The sequence below is a fragment of the Giraffa tippelskirchi genome, chromosome 2 (genome assembly GCF_054371585.1).
Source record: "Giraffa tippelskirchi isolate mGirTip1 chromosome 2, T2T-mGirTip1v1.2.pri, whole genome shotgun sequence".
NCBI lineage: Eukaryota > Metazoa > Chordata > Mammalia > Artiodactyla > Giraffidae > Giraffa > Giraffa tippelskirchi.
This window is the reverse complement of record NC_137276.1, coordinates 88,087,425-88,101,903: the sequence shown is the minus strand read 5'-3', so window position 1 is coordinate 88,101,903 and position 14,479 is coordinate 88,087,425. Positions and strand designations below refer to the sequence as shown.

The 14,479-nt window shown below is 39.4% G+C and overlaps 1 long non-coding RNA gene across 1 annotated transcript in view; it reads right to left on the bottom strand.

The window, feature by feature from the left end:
- Positions 1-2,461: 2,461 nt before the first annotated feature.
- Positions 2,462-14,479, bottom strand: part of LOC145539799 (uncharacterized) — a 38,712-nt gene continuing 26,694 nt past the window's right edge. The window contains exons 5-6 of the long non-coding RNA XR_014077964.1: positions 3,181-3,363; positions 2,462-3,066 (exon numbers count right to left, since the gene is read on the bottom strand). This is a non-coding gene — a long non-coding RNA (uncharacterized LOC145539799). The remainder of the gene's footprint in view (positions 3,067-3,180; positions 3,364-14,479) is intronic.

Genomic DNA, 14,479 nt, shown 5'->3' with positions numbered 1-14,479 from the left:
CAAGATGCACCATGCTTCTGCCCGGAAATGGAGAGGTAGGTTATCAACAATCAGACTCCTATCACGATGCCCTGGTAAATGGGACATACAGACACTTAGAGGAGACAGAAGTTGCTTTTTCAATCTAAGAGAATCTGATAAGCCTTCAAAACAACACAAAATTTGTCACTTTCTCACACAAACAATTCCCTTGTGGCTCAGCTGGTAAAGAATCCGCCTGCAAAGCAGGAAACCTGGGTTCGATCCCTGGGTTGAGAAGATCCCCTGGAGAAGGGAAAGGCTACCCACTCCAGTATTCTGGCCTGGAAAATTCCATGGGCTGTATAGTCCGTGGGGTTGCAAAGAGTCGGGCATGACTGGGCGACTTTCACTTTCAGTTTTCACACAAACACATAATTACGGTTAAATTCTATATACAATACTTGCTTTAAAAATTCAACATAGACTAGCTTTTATACAGGTTGAAATGATAGTGTGCTATGTTGATTTATGGCTCTTTTTAGAAAAATAATTCTGATATATGACCAAATTTTATAGCTTGAAATTTGGCTGAAATTTAATTTCCTTGTTCTTTGTAACTCTAAACATTACATTTGGTTAATTGTTTGCCCTGAGAACTTTATGGTGGCATTTAAAGGGAACCTCAAATTCTGACCCAAATAAAGATGTCAAAGCAGTTTAGAAATATGATCTATAAGAATTCTTTTCTCTTCAAGCAGAGCTATCATCAGGAGACCATGTACAAAAATAATTTTTAAAAAACATTCTGTTTGTAAATAATTTGCTGCTGCTGCTGCTGCTAAGTTGCTTCAGTCGTGTCCGACTCTGTGCGACCCCATGGACGGTAGCCTACCAGGCTCCTCTGTCCTTGGGATTTTCCAGGCAAGAGTACTGGAGTGGGGTGCCATAGCCTTCTCCGGTAAATAATTTAAACATTTCCAATATCTAAAATAAAGAAAAGCTACACAAGGAGAACACAGTCTTCTCCAAAGAGACACCCATGGTTTGGCTTTGAGTGACAAGAATAATTTACACCAATTTACAAATTAAATATCAGTATGACAAACATGAAGCCAGTCAGTATTCAATGTGGGAATATTATTAAATAACTATCATCTTGTAGTATGTTTAAATTAGTTAATTTGTTTCAATTCATTAATTTTTAAATTAATCCATTCTATATGTTCTTTTGAAAAAAAAAAAAAAACTGCAAGGATTTTCCTGTAGCTCAACATTGCCCTCCTATGGACTAAAAGCCATAATATACTATTTCAAATGTGTATAAAAGAAATAAGAAAGTTATACTCCTATGGGACACATTTTTAAAATAAGCAGTGAACTCTCAGAATTCTGAATAGCAGCACAGACAGGTCTCCCTAACATAACTTTATCCTGCTGGAACTTCTCCTGACTTGGATCAGTGTTGTCTTGAAGAGAGTTCCTAGATTTAGACCACTCTGTGGTCTTGTGGGTGGGCAACAAGTCCAGACAAATGAACAACGTTGTGACAAGTCGGTTACTTACTTTACTGAGTCTGGCCAATACTTATAAAAGGCTTTTGTGAAAAATTTTGGAAAATTTTGTAAAAATTTACAAAACTTTGTGGGTTTCTGGGAGGTATGGAGAGCTTAAAAATAAAGGAAACTTTCTATTACTTAAGAGAAAGATAAAAAGTGCTTTGTTAATTTTACAGTTGAAGCTGCCAGATAGAAATAAGCCTGATTCTGCTAGGAATTCAGCTGGACTCTGAACTGAGCTTGTGTAAGTAAGACTCAAACAGTTGGGCAGGATAGAAATAACTGTTAAGTCATAGGATGGGATCCAACTGGATCAAGCAAAAAGAAAATGGGAAGAGGTTGGGAAGATTATTCTTTTTTTAAAAAAAAGCCATTGGAGAATTGCACTGTTCTTTTTGAAATGACAATATTAAAATTATCTGTGTGTATACACAGATGATGGTCAAAATTAGTAAGTGGCTCAGTGGCAGTCACTTTCATACAACGTGCATGCAAATAATATTCTTTAATCATTGTGAAATAATTATGAGTAAGTTGGGGGTAGATTGTTTTAACCTCTATAAGCCCCAATTTCCTCATTTGTAAAATAGTACTTGTTGTTCCTATTTTTCAAGTTCAAGAATATAGATAAGAAATACACTGGTTAAAGTCCCTTACTTAACAAATATTTTGGTACCGAGTGGAAGCTTTATGAAAGGTGGCTGATTAATAAATAATAACTATAATTATCACCTTAGATTTTAGAATCTGTCATACCCTTTCACACATATTGTTAAATTTCATTTTATTAAATATAGTACCATTATTAGAGTCCCAGTGGTATGGCTTCCCTAGGCCTTTTCAGAGTAGAGAACAAAAAGACCAGTCTAGTTGGAGAAATTTTCAGAAACTCAATGAGAACAAGCAACAAATTCATCATTTCAAGACACACTCACAGGAGCATAAAATTTCACTGAGATTTTATTGTAAAAACACATAGCCATGATTGAACATTTCAACTGCCCTGGACTTGAGTTCCTTCTAATCAACATAAAGAAAATCTTGTATTCCAAAAAAAGTGGTGGGAGTCATTTGTAAGAAAAGCTGGAGAAATGAGTCCAAGACCTTCATCTCTAGGTTAGTCTTTGTCCTTGAGAGTCTTTTCTAGAAATTTTATCTTTTTTCTGTGGGTCTGGATGTGACTCAGCCACTCATTCTACATACCCTTGTGCATGTGTGTGTGCTAAGTCACTTCAGTCGTGTCCGACTATGCGACCTTATGGACTATATAGCCTCCCAGGCTCTTCTCCATGGGATTCTCCAGGCAAGAATACTGGAGTGGGTTGCTGTGCCCTCCTCCAGGGGATCCTCCCAACCCAGGAACCAAACCTGTTTCTCTTACATTTCCTGCACTGGCAGCCAGATTCTTTATCACTAGCACCATCTGGGAAGCCCCATACGTAGCCTTCTTTGGGTTTAACTAGTGCCAATCAACTTGGCCTCAAAGATACCATGTATGCTATCTGTGTCCTCTTCAACATCCAGCTTGTTTTGGTAAGTCAAACATTACCTGCAAGAAAAGATGGGGAAGGTAAAGATTCCAATATTTTAATTATGTTTCAGTCACAGAAAGGAGCCAAGCAAGTCTTCTGAGGCAACAGAGAATGTTACCTACAACACTCACTTAAGAAATGGAGCTGTAGGATTTCCCTGGTGGTCCAGTGGTTAAGAATCTGCCTGCCGCTGGGAACAAGATGGCAGAGGAGTAGGTACACGTGGAGTACATCTCTCTTCATGGATACATCAGGAATACAACTTCAGACACAGAAGAGCTTGCAGAACATCAGCTGAGAGTGGGCAGAAGGACCTGACCACCAGAAAAGAATATATAGAACCATGCAAAACTCAGAAGGATGAAGGAATTAGGGGGAAAAACAGGAGCATGAGTAGGTCTGGACTTGCCCTTGGTGGGTGGGGGCAGGGGTCTGAGCCACACACTGGGGCAACTATCTGGGTCAGAGGAGAAATATTTGAGACTGAATGAAGCAGCTGATCTGTGACAGCCTAAATAGAATGAGAATCAGACAATCCTCGCCATAGCCAGGGACAGGGGTGCAGGTCCCCTAGAAGGCGCAGCAGCTGGGAGCTGGAGCGTAGGGACTGTGGACCAATCCCAGGGTGAGGGCTGCTGTTGACTGCTGGGAGATGGACCAAGGGGACGTGAGGGAGGAGACAGTGGAGGGAAATGCCTGTGGAGGAAAGCCAGGCAGCCATGGAAGCAAGGCGATACTGCTGAGTCATGCATAAGGGGTGGAACCATCACCATAGCTCTCTCTTCCCACATGTCAGCACAGGCAGCTGAGAGAGCCTGAACCAATAAGCACCTGATGAGCAGAACAAGAGTAGTACCCTACCCAGGGGGCCCTTTAAGTGCCTGACAAGTGGAACAACAGAGTAGGACCCCAGCCAGGGGGGCCAATTTATGTGCCTGATGCACCAAACAACAGAGAATGACCTCAGAAGGGAGCCTTCTAAGTGCCTGAACAGGTGAAGCAATGGAGAAAGACTAGCCAAAGAGGCCTTCTGATCACCAGCTGCCAGAGGCTGGAAAAAAAAGACCCTGATAGGGCCATAACTTCTGTAGCTGAGACAGTCCATGTCCCTGTACCCTTGGTGCCACCAGTGTCCCTGCAACTCAAGCAGCTGCACCACCTTCATGCTCAACCCTAACTGAGGCAGAGCTGCCACAGGCATAAAAAATCTTGAGTCTATGCCAGGGGGTGGCTACACTTGTGTCCAACTCTTTGCAGCCCTGTGGACTATGGCCTCCCAGGCTTCTCTGTCAGGGGGGTTCTCCAGGCATGGATGCTGGAGCAGGTTGCCATACCCTTTCAGAGCACTATATTTCCTGCTGCCCTAATTTCCAACTCTCCTGAGTACCTGGTGCTGCTGAGGCCCCTGCGACTCAAGCAGCTGCACCACCTCCACACCTGGCCCTCACAGGGGAAACCCAAGTCCTCCAGAGCAGTCTCAGGAGCAAACGCCAGTGGACCACTCACATGCAGAGGTGGAAATAAAACCATAATTGAAACCCAGGGGCAGTGTGGCTAAGGAAGAGGACCCAAAACCTTCCCGCCAGCTGTACAAGCTGCAGATTAAATCCACATGATCAACTAGGCAGACTCTGTGTCTATGGACAGAGAAGGCAATGGCAACCCACTCCAGTACTCTTGCCTGGTAAATCCCATGGATGGAGGAGCCTGGTAGGCTGCAGTCCACGGGGTTGCACAGAGTTGGACATGACTGAAGCAACTTAGCAGCAGCAGCAGCAGCAGCAGCAGCAGCAGCAGCAGTGTCTATGGAATAGATAAAAGGACATTGAGAGCTCTCACAAAAGAAAATGCACTAGTTCTGATAGTTGTGGACATTGGAGGCAAGAAAACACAGGAGGAGGAACAGATTAGAGTCTGAGCTGCCCTCACAGCAGGTCCAGAGACCAGCACAGTGTTGGAAGTCATCCTAGGAAGGCAAGGTGGACTGTGACTCCCTTCGAGGGAAAGGATGCTGACAGCAGAGACTCAAGAAAAACATTTATTATTCTTATATTTTGACTTGCTATGTAATTTCTTTTGGATTTTTTTTCCTTCCCCCACCCCCGTTGTGGTTGTCAATTTTATTAACACGATAAAATCCGTTTCAACTTTTGAGTTTTTTTTCAATCACACTTTTTATTTATGTTATAAACTTCTGCCTCTATGTTGGCCTTTTGCAGTTCTATAGGGTTTTCCTTTTTTTCTCTTTCTTTAATTTTTAAATTTTTTAAACTTGTTTTTTTCTACATTTACCTTTGTTTTCTTTTCCTACTATTCTTCTCCCCTTGCAATTAATCTTTAATATATATAAATCTTCTTTATTCACCTCTATTTAACTTTGCATTTCTATTCTTTCTTTCTTTTCTTTCATTTTCTCACCAAACTTGTTAGTTGTGTTTTCATTGCTTTATTATTGCTTTAGTTTTGTTTTTTAGTTTGTGCTTTGGTGAGTTTTGTTCTTAACAGGTAGATATCATTTTTGGTTTCCTTTGTTGGCCAGGTCAATCTTTTGGACTTTATTTTTGTTGGACCGTTTTGATTTTGCTTATGGGTGTACATGTATGTGTGTATATTCCATAATTTTAATTATTATTTGCCTGATTTTATAATTGCCATTTGTCTGGGGTTAGTCTTTGGTTTCTTGTTTTGGGGTACTTATTTTAATCCCATTTAATGCCATAACAAACCACCAGTGGAATCTCTGTTCCTGGCCAGAGATCAAGCCCTGAAACTTTGGAGTAGGAACACTGACTCCAAGACCTTAGACTACTAGAGAACTCCTAACCCTAGGCAGTATCAAATAGTGAGAACTCCCACAAAAGCAACCACTTGAATACAAGACCCAGCATCATGCATCTACCAGTAGCACCCTGTACAGGATGCCTCATCCAAACCACAAACAAGACAAAAATACAAACCCAATCATCAGCAGACAAGATTACTGCCTCACTCAGCCCTGCCCATCAGAGGGAAAAAAAAGAAAATACAACTCACCTCCTCCCACCAGAATGCAAGCAAAAGTTACACACTACACAAAGCTTATACAAACCACTGGACCAAATTTACAAAGGCAGAAACCAAAGAAAGAAAGAATTCAACCTTGAAGCCTGGGAAAAGGAGACCTCAAACACAGTAAGTTTAAAAAAAATAATGAAATGGCAGAGAAATACTGCACAAATGAAGGAACAAACTAGAAACACACAAGTCCAAATAAATGAAGAGGACATAGGCACATTACCTTAAAAAGAATTCAGAAGAATGAGTTTAAGGATGATTGAAAACCTTAAAGATAAAATGGAGAAAATGTAAGAATCAATTAACAAAGATCTAGAAGAATTAAAGAATAAACATACAGAGACAAACAGTGTAATTACAGAAATTAAAATCCTCAAAAGGAATCAATAGCTGAATATCTGCAGCAGAAGAATGGATAAGTGAGCTGGAAGATAAAATGGTGGAAATAACTGCTGAAGAGCAGAATAAAGTAAAAAGAATGAAAAGAACTGAAGATAGACTCTGAGACCTCTGGGACACTACTAAATGCATCAATATTTGAATTATAGGGGCACCAGAAGAAGAAGAGAAAAAGAAAGGATATGAGAAAAATTTTGAAGAGATTACAAAATTTCCCCAACATGGGAAAGGAAATAGTCAACCAAATCCAAGAGGTGCAAAGAGTCCCATACTGGACAAACCAAAGTAGAAACATCCCAAGACACATACTAATCAAACTAACAAAGATTAAACACAAAGAATATTAAAAGCAACAAGTAACATACAAGGGAAACCCCATATGTTTAACAGCTGATCTTTCAGTAGAAACTCTGCAGGCTAGAAGGGAATGGCAGGATATATTTAAAGAACTGAAATGGAAAAATCTACAACCAAGATTACTATACCTGACAAAGATCTCATTCAAAATTGATAGAGAAATAAAAAGCTTTTGAGACAAGCAAAAGTTAAGAGAATTCAGTACCACCAAACCAGCTTTACAACAAATGTTAAAGGGACTTATATAGTCAAGAAATACAAGAAAAATATCTACAAAAACAAACCTCAAACAATTAAGAAAATAGCTATGGGAACATATAACTTTATACGTAAATGGATTAAATGCTCCAACCAAAAGACACAGACTGGCTGATGATTTTCTCACAGACTGACAAAAACAAGACCCATATATATCATGTCTACAAGAAACCCACTTTAGACCTAAAGACACATATAGACTGAAAATGAGCAGATGGAAAAATATATTCCATGCAAACAGAAAGCAAAAGAAAGCCTGAGTAGCAATCCTCCTATCAGACAAAATAGACATTAAAATAAATACTATTACAAGAGGTAAGGAAGGACACTACATAATGATCAAGGGATCAATCCAAAGCAAAGACATAACAATTGTAAATATCTATGCACCCAATGTAGGAGCACCTCAATACATAAGACAAACACCAACAGACATAAAAGGAGAAATTGACAGTAACACAATAATAGTAGGAGACTTTAACACCCCACTTACACCAATGGACAGATCATCAAAACAGAAAATTAATAAGGAAACATAAGTCTTAAATGATACATTAGACAAGATTGGGCTCATTGATATCTTCAAGACATTCCATCCAAATGCAGAAGAATACACCTTCTTCTTAAGTGCACGTGGAACATTCTCCAAGATAGATCACATCTTGGGTCACAGATCAAACATAGTAAATTTTAAAAAATTGAATCATATCAAGCATCTTTTCTGGTCACAATGCTATGAGACTAGATACCAATTACAAGATAAAACTGTAAAAACCACAAACACATGGAGATTAAACAATGCATTTCTAAATAATGAAAAGATTATGAAGAAATCAAAAGAGAAATAAAAAAATTCCTAGAAACAAATGACCATGAAAACATGACAACTCAAAACCTATGGGATGCAGCAAAAGCAGTACTAAGAGGAAAGTTTATAGCAATACAATCCTACCTCAAGAAACAAGAAAAACATCAAATAGACAGCCTAACTTTACACCTAAAACAACTGGAAAAAGAAGAAGAATAACAAAAAAAGTCCCAAAATTAGCAGAAGGAAAGAAATCACAAAGATCAGAGCAGAAATAAATGAAAAAGAAATGAAAAAACAAGAGTAAAGATTAATAAAAGTCAAAGCTGGCCCTTTGAGAAGAAAAAAAAATTGACAAACCTTTAGCCAGACTCATCAAGAAAAAAAGGGAAGAATCAAATCAACAAAATTAGAATGAAAAAGGAGAGGTTACAACAGACAGTACAAAAATACAAAGGATTATAAGAGACTATTATGAGCAACTATATGGCAATAAAATGGATAACCTGGAAGAAATGGACAGATTCTCAGAAAAGTTCTATCTTTCAATACTGAACTAGGAAGAAATAGAAATTATGAACAACCCAATTACAAGCACTGAAATCGAAACTGTGATCAAAAATGGAATATTACTCAGCCATAAAAAGGAACACATTTGAGTCAGTTCTAATGAGGTGGATGAACCTAGAGCCTATTATACAGAGTGAAGTAAGTCAGAAAGAGAAAGATAAATATCATATATTAACACATACATATATGGAATCTAGAAAGATGGTACTGACAAATTTATTTGCAAGGCAGCAATGGAGAAACAGACATAGAGAACAGACTCATGGGCACGGGGAGAGGGGAGGAGAGGGTGAGCTGTATCGAGAGAGTAACATGGAAACTTACATTACTGTATGTAAAATAGCCAGTGGGAATTTGCTGTATGTCTAAGAAAACTCAAACAGGGGCCCTGTATCAACCTAGAGGGTTAGGATGGGGAGGGAGATTGGAGGGAGTTTCAAGAGAGAGGGGACATATGTACACCTATGGCTGATTCATGTTGATTTTTGACATAAAACAACAAAATTCTGTTAAGCAATTATCCTTCAATTAAAAAATAAATAAACTTAAAATAAAAAAGAATCTGCCTGCCAATGCAAGAGACATGGGTTCAATCTCTGGTCTGGCAAGATCTCACATGCCATGGGGCAACTAAGCCCATGGGAAACAGCTACTGAAACCAGCACAGCCCATGCTCTGCAACAAGAGAAGCCACAGAAATAAGCCTGTGAACAACAACTAAAGAGTAGTCCCTGCTCACAGCAAGTAGAGAAAGCCTGTGCACAGCAACAAAGACCCAGCACAGTCAAAAAATAAATAAATATTAATAAAGAATCTTTTTTCAAAAAGAATGAGAGGGTCTTTTCAAAACAAAAGAAACAGAGCTGTGGAAAATAATTCTTATCTTGCCATTTTGATGTCATCTACTGTCTTCCCCCTCAGAGGACACCAATTTTGATAGTCATAGATGAGAGTCACTTTGTAGAAGCTCAGGAGTACAGCAGAGAAATTTGAGCATACTACTGGGGCAAAAAAGAGATGAGATGCATTGAAGAGGGTATGAGGAACTGTTTCACTATAACCACCATCCCCTCCCCCAAGGTAGCACAACTTAATGCCCAGTGTGGTGTAGTCTCAGTCCTGTCTGACTCTTGTGGCCGCATGGGCTGCAGCCAGCCAGGTTCCTCTGTCCATGAGATTTCCCAGGCAAGAATACTGGAGTGGGTTGCCATTTCCTCAGAACATGATGTATCCCATGGGGCAAAGTGAGAGTGTGTGCCCAGCTCCCCTAGTTGTGTAGGAAGCTGCCTAAGAGAACCACTTCTTTCTCCTCCCACCCAGAATACTGAGGAGTGCTGAACAGCTGGGGGGTCAGGCTGGGATAATAGCAGTCAGGGCTCTCTGAGAATATTGAATCAGACCCTACTATACTACTGCTTTCCTGACTCCTTCAGAAAGGCTTCCAACTGCTTCATGTTGTTGTACAGCAGAAATACACAACATTGTAAAGCAATTATCCTTCAATTACAAAATTTTTTTTTTTGCATTTTAAAAAAGAAATCCTTCCATCTATGAGCCACTGAGATTGCCTTGCAGGAAGAACCCCTCAACCAGCCTATGGGTACCTTCAATATTCTGTGCACCTCACTCATAACAACCCCACACCACAGATAAATTCAAAATATTAGTGGGTAGTATTAATATTAACCATCTAAAAGGACACTACCCAAGAAAACAGAAAGGGACCTAAGCCAAACCACAAAGAAATTTGAAATAATGACTTTGTTTTAAATTAATTCTAAGGCACTGTTTTAAGTCTTTTCATATGAATTGACACATTTAATCATTGTAGCAAGCCCATAAAATAGGAGTGCATTGTTTACTCATATTTTACAAGTTTGGAACCTGAGACTCACAAAGGATAGTTTTCTTATTCAAGATTACACATGTGGTAAGCGAGTGTACTCACATTGAAACCAAAGATGAAGCCAATATTCAAATCAAAAGTGTCTAGTTCCAGAATTTAAGCTCTTACCACTACATGATATTGGCTTTCTAAGGTATTATTATTATTCGTGCATATTTTTTCTCTAAAATACATCACAAATCAAAGATGTATTTGCACTAGATTTATTAAACATGTCTCCCTCTACAAGGTGGTCTTCCCCTGGAGAAGGGAATGGCTATCTGCTCCAGTATTCTGGCCTGGAGAACTCCATGGACAATATAGACCATGGGGTTCCAAACAGTTTGACACGACTGAGCCACTTTCATTTTCACTTTCCTTCTACAAGGTAAAGCTATGAGCTAGTATAATTAGACTTGTACCTTATTAAGAAATGAGGCAATGAAAAATCATGTCTTCTTCTGCAAGGGGAGAGTAGCTGGTGAAAAGTTGCTTTTCTTTTGATAAGTAGAGTTTTTGTGAGAGCAACATGGAAGGACTGATCATGAGTGATCACACTGGGGCTGCTTTTTGCTACGGATGGCATTACATAGTCCCTAATTAGATACTGTTCAGAGACCCAAATCTACCCTGCTATCTCTTTGAGACATGAAAAGGTAACCCTGTGTCCCTGAGCCATGGTAAGGAAGGGGGAACCCCTATCAGCAGCTACAGAAATCAATACTTGTCCCAAGCAAAGAATGCTTGCACTCTAGAATTAACCCATGCTATAATAAGTTTATGACAATGAGAAAATCATAGTTAACAACACTTTCTCCTGTGTTTATAATGTTCAAGTAAGTAAAGGAACTCTTTTCCCTTAGTAAGTCTTTGATATAAAAACAATTTATTTAGTTGGTCCATTTGTTTGAATCAATTTACATAAGCTGCTGGAAAATTGGTCTGGAAAGACTTCTGGAAAGAGAATCTCCCTAACGAAATACTAGAGAACTTAAGCAGAATGGGACATGTCAGAAGTCCGACTAGTTATGGGCCTCCCAAGTGGTTCCAGTGGTAAATAACCTGCCTACCAATGCAGGATACATAAGAAACACCAGTTAGATCCCTGGGTCAGGAAGATCCTCTGGAGGAGGGAATGGCAATGCACTCCAGTATTCTTACCTGGAAAATCCCATGGATAGAAGAGCTTGGCAAGCTACAATCCATAGGCTCACAAAGAGTCAGAAACAACTGAAGCAACTTAGTACACACACAGAAGGCTAGTTAATTTTAGAACTGAATTTTCACAAGGAAAAAAATGCAAGTCAGTTATAGCATATATAATTGAGAATAAAATGAGAATCAAGTGGGTCACCCCCAGAATCAGTAAGCATTAGAAAACGGCAAAGCCTTGGAAGATATGTAGTTCCTTTTATGAAGGAACTCCAAAATCTATCAGAAAATTAATAAATTTTAATGTAAAGTTGTTATTTAAGACAATTATTGATGTCAGAACAATAATGAGGATTTATCAACAGTGATCAAGAATTTTATTCAGGAAGAATGCCCATTGGCAAGGATGGAAATAAAGCAGTAAATTAGAAATAAGAGCAAAATTCAGGTCCCGTTAGCTCTGAAGAAGACACATCTATTTCAAAGATCAGCAAAGGACTGAATGCTAAATGGGAGAAAGAATTGCTGGCAGCTGGATATCACAAGGTAAGAGCTGCATATTATAAAGAGAAACACTGAAAGAAGTCACTTATCTCAGAAGGAGAAATGGACTTTTTTTTTTTTACAGTGCTTCAAAGTATTACTGTTCAGGACTTCCCTGGTAGTCCAGTTGTTGAGAATCGCCTACCAATGAAAGAGACACCAGTTCAATTCCTGCTCTGGGAAGATTTCACATGTTGTGGGGCAACTAAGCCCGTGCTACATAACTGCTGAGTTCACATGCTCTAGAGCCTCTGCTTCACAACAAGCTACCGCACCGCAACTAGAGTAGCCGCCACTCACTGCAACTAGAGAGAGCCTGTGTGTAGCAATGAAGACCAAAAATAAATAAATAAATACAGCCAAAAATAAATAAATAAAATGCTAAATTACCATTTAGAAGCAAGCAAGAAAAAATAAAAAAAGTCTCTTAGGGGATTTGAGCCTCAGACACATTTACTGAACTAGAAATTCCCACTATATTCACGGCCCTAAATGCTAATCTTGCATCCATAGACAAATACATTATGGCCTTGCAGATTCCTTCTATCAGGTGTATTTAAAAAATGTTAACAAAAACTTCCCACCTTCAAAAATTGATGAGACATGGAGATAAGAATAAGGGAAAAAAAAAATACTGGCTTTTTTTTTTTTTTTTTTAATAATTTCCCTAAAGGATAAGATCATTTTTGGAGTTGAGCTGCAGTTGGTTAACCACTCGAGCCATGGCACTGCGAGTTTTAAAGTTGCACACTTTAGAGTTCAGATATAAGAATCCATTCTAAAGGAGGGAAAGAGGCTGATTTTCTTTTAAGTACATCATCTGGTTATGAGGATATGATGTTTAAAGGGAAAGTCAGCGTCTTCAAAGGAAGATGTGGAAAGATGCATGGTACAGAGAGTATGCCACCCACAAGGAAAATCTGGAGAAGAAAGCATGTGTGGTTATGTTAATTAAGTCTGGTCTTGTACTAAGGTTTTCCAGCTTATTTGCCAGGTTGCTGAAATGGCAATACGAAGATATAATTTTTGGTTTGCCCAGTGAGAATTATAGACATTTTGAGATGAAAGGAAAGCATCACAGAGATCACAAGCCTAGATGCCTTAGGTCACAAACCAAAGTCCTAGCTGAAGTCAGAGACATGAATGGGTAAAGAGGGCCCACAGTGGGGACTGTGGTCATCAGGTATGTGTGCACCTCTTGTGAAATGACAGGACACCACTTAGTTCTGGCTGCTTCTTCCATGTGCAGACCTAGACTCTGCATTGCTGCTGCTGCTGCTGCTAAGTCACTTCAGTCGTGTCTGACTCTGTGTGACCCCATAGATGGGAGCCCACAAGGCTCCACCGTCCCTGGGATTCTCCAGGCAAGAACACTGGAGTGGGTTGCCATTTCCTTCTCCAATGCATGAAAGTAAAAAGTGAAAGTGAAATCGCTTAGTCATGTCTGACTCTTCACGACCCCATGGACTGCAGCCTACCAGGCCCCTCTGTCCATGGGATTTTCCAGGCAAGAATACTGGAGTGGGGTGCCATTGCCTTCTCTGCTCTGCATTGCTAGGTCTTCTAATTTCCCATATGTAAAATAACCTAGCTTGGTTTGGTTTTATCATTTTATTTATTTATTTATTGCACTCATCTCACAGGCTAGTAAAGTAATGCTCAAAATTCTCCAACCTAGGCTTCAGCAATACATGAATCGTGAACTTCCAGATGTTCAAGCTGGATTTAGAAAAGGCAGAGTAACCAGAGATCAAATTGCCAACATCCGCCAGATCATCGAACAAGCAAGAGAGTTCCAGAAAAACATCTATTTCTGCTTTATTGACTATGCCAAAGCCTTTGACTGTGTGGATCACAATAAACTGTGGAAAATTCTGAAAGAGATCAGAATACCAGAACACCTGACCTGCCTCTTGAGAAATCTGTGTGCAGGTCAGGAAGCAACAGTTAGAAGTGCACATGGAACAACAGACTGGTTCCAGATAGGAAAAGGAGTACGCCAAGGATGTATATTGTTACCCTGCTTATTTAACTTATATGCAGAGTACATCATGAGAAACGCTGGGCTGGATGAAGCACAAGCTGGAATCAAGATTTCCGGGAAAAATAGCAATAACCTCAGATATGCAGATGACACAACCCTTATGGCAGAAAGCAAAGAACTAAAGAACCTCTTGACGAAAGTGAAAGAGGGGAGTGAAAAAGTTGGTTTAAAGCTCAACATTCAGAAAACTAAGATCCTGGCATCCCGTCCCATCACTTCATGGCAAATAGATGGGGAAACAGTGGAAACAGTGGCAGACGTTATTATTTTGGGCTCCAAAATCACTGTAGATGGTGATTGCAGCCATGAAATTAAAAGATGCTTACTCCTTTGAAGGAAAGTTATGACCAATCTAGACAG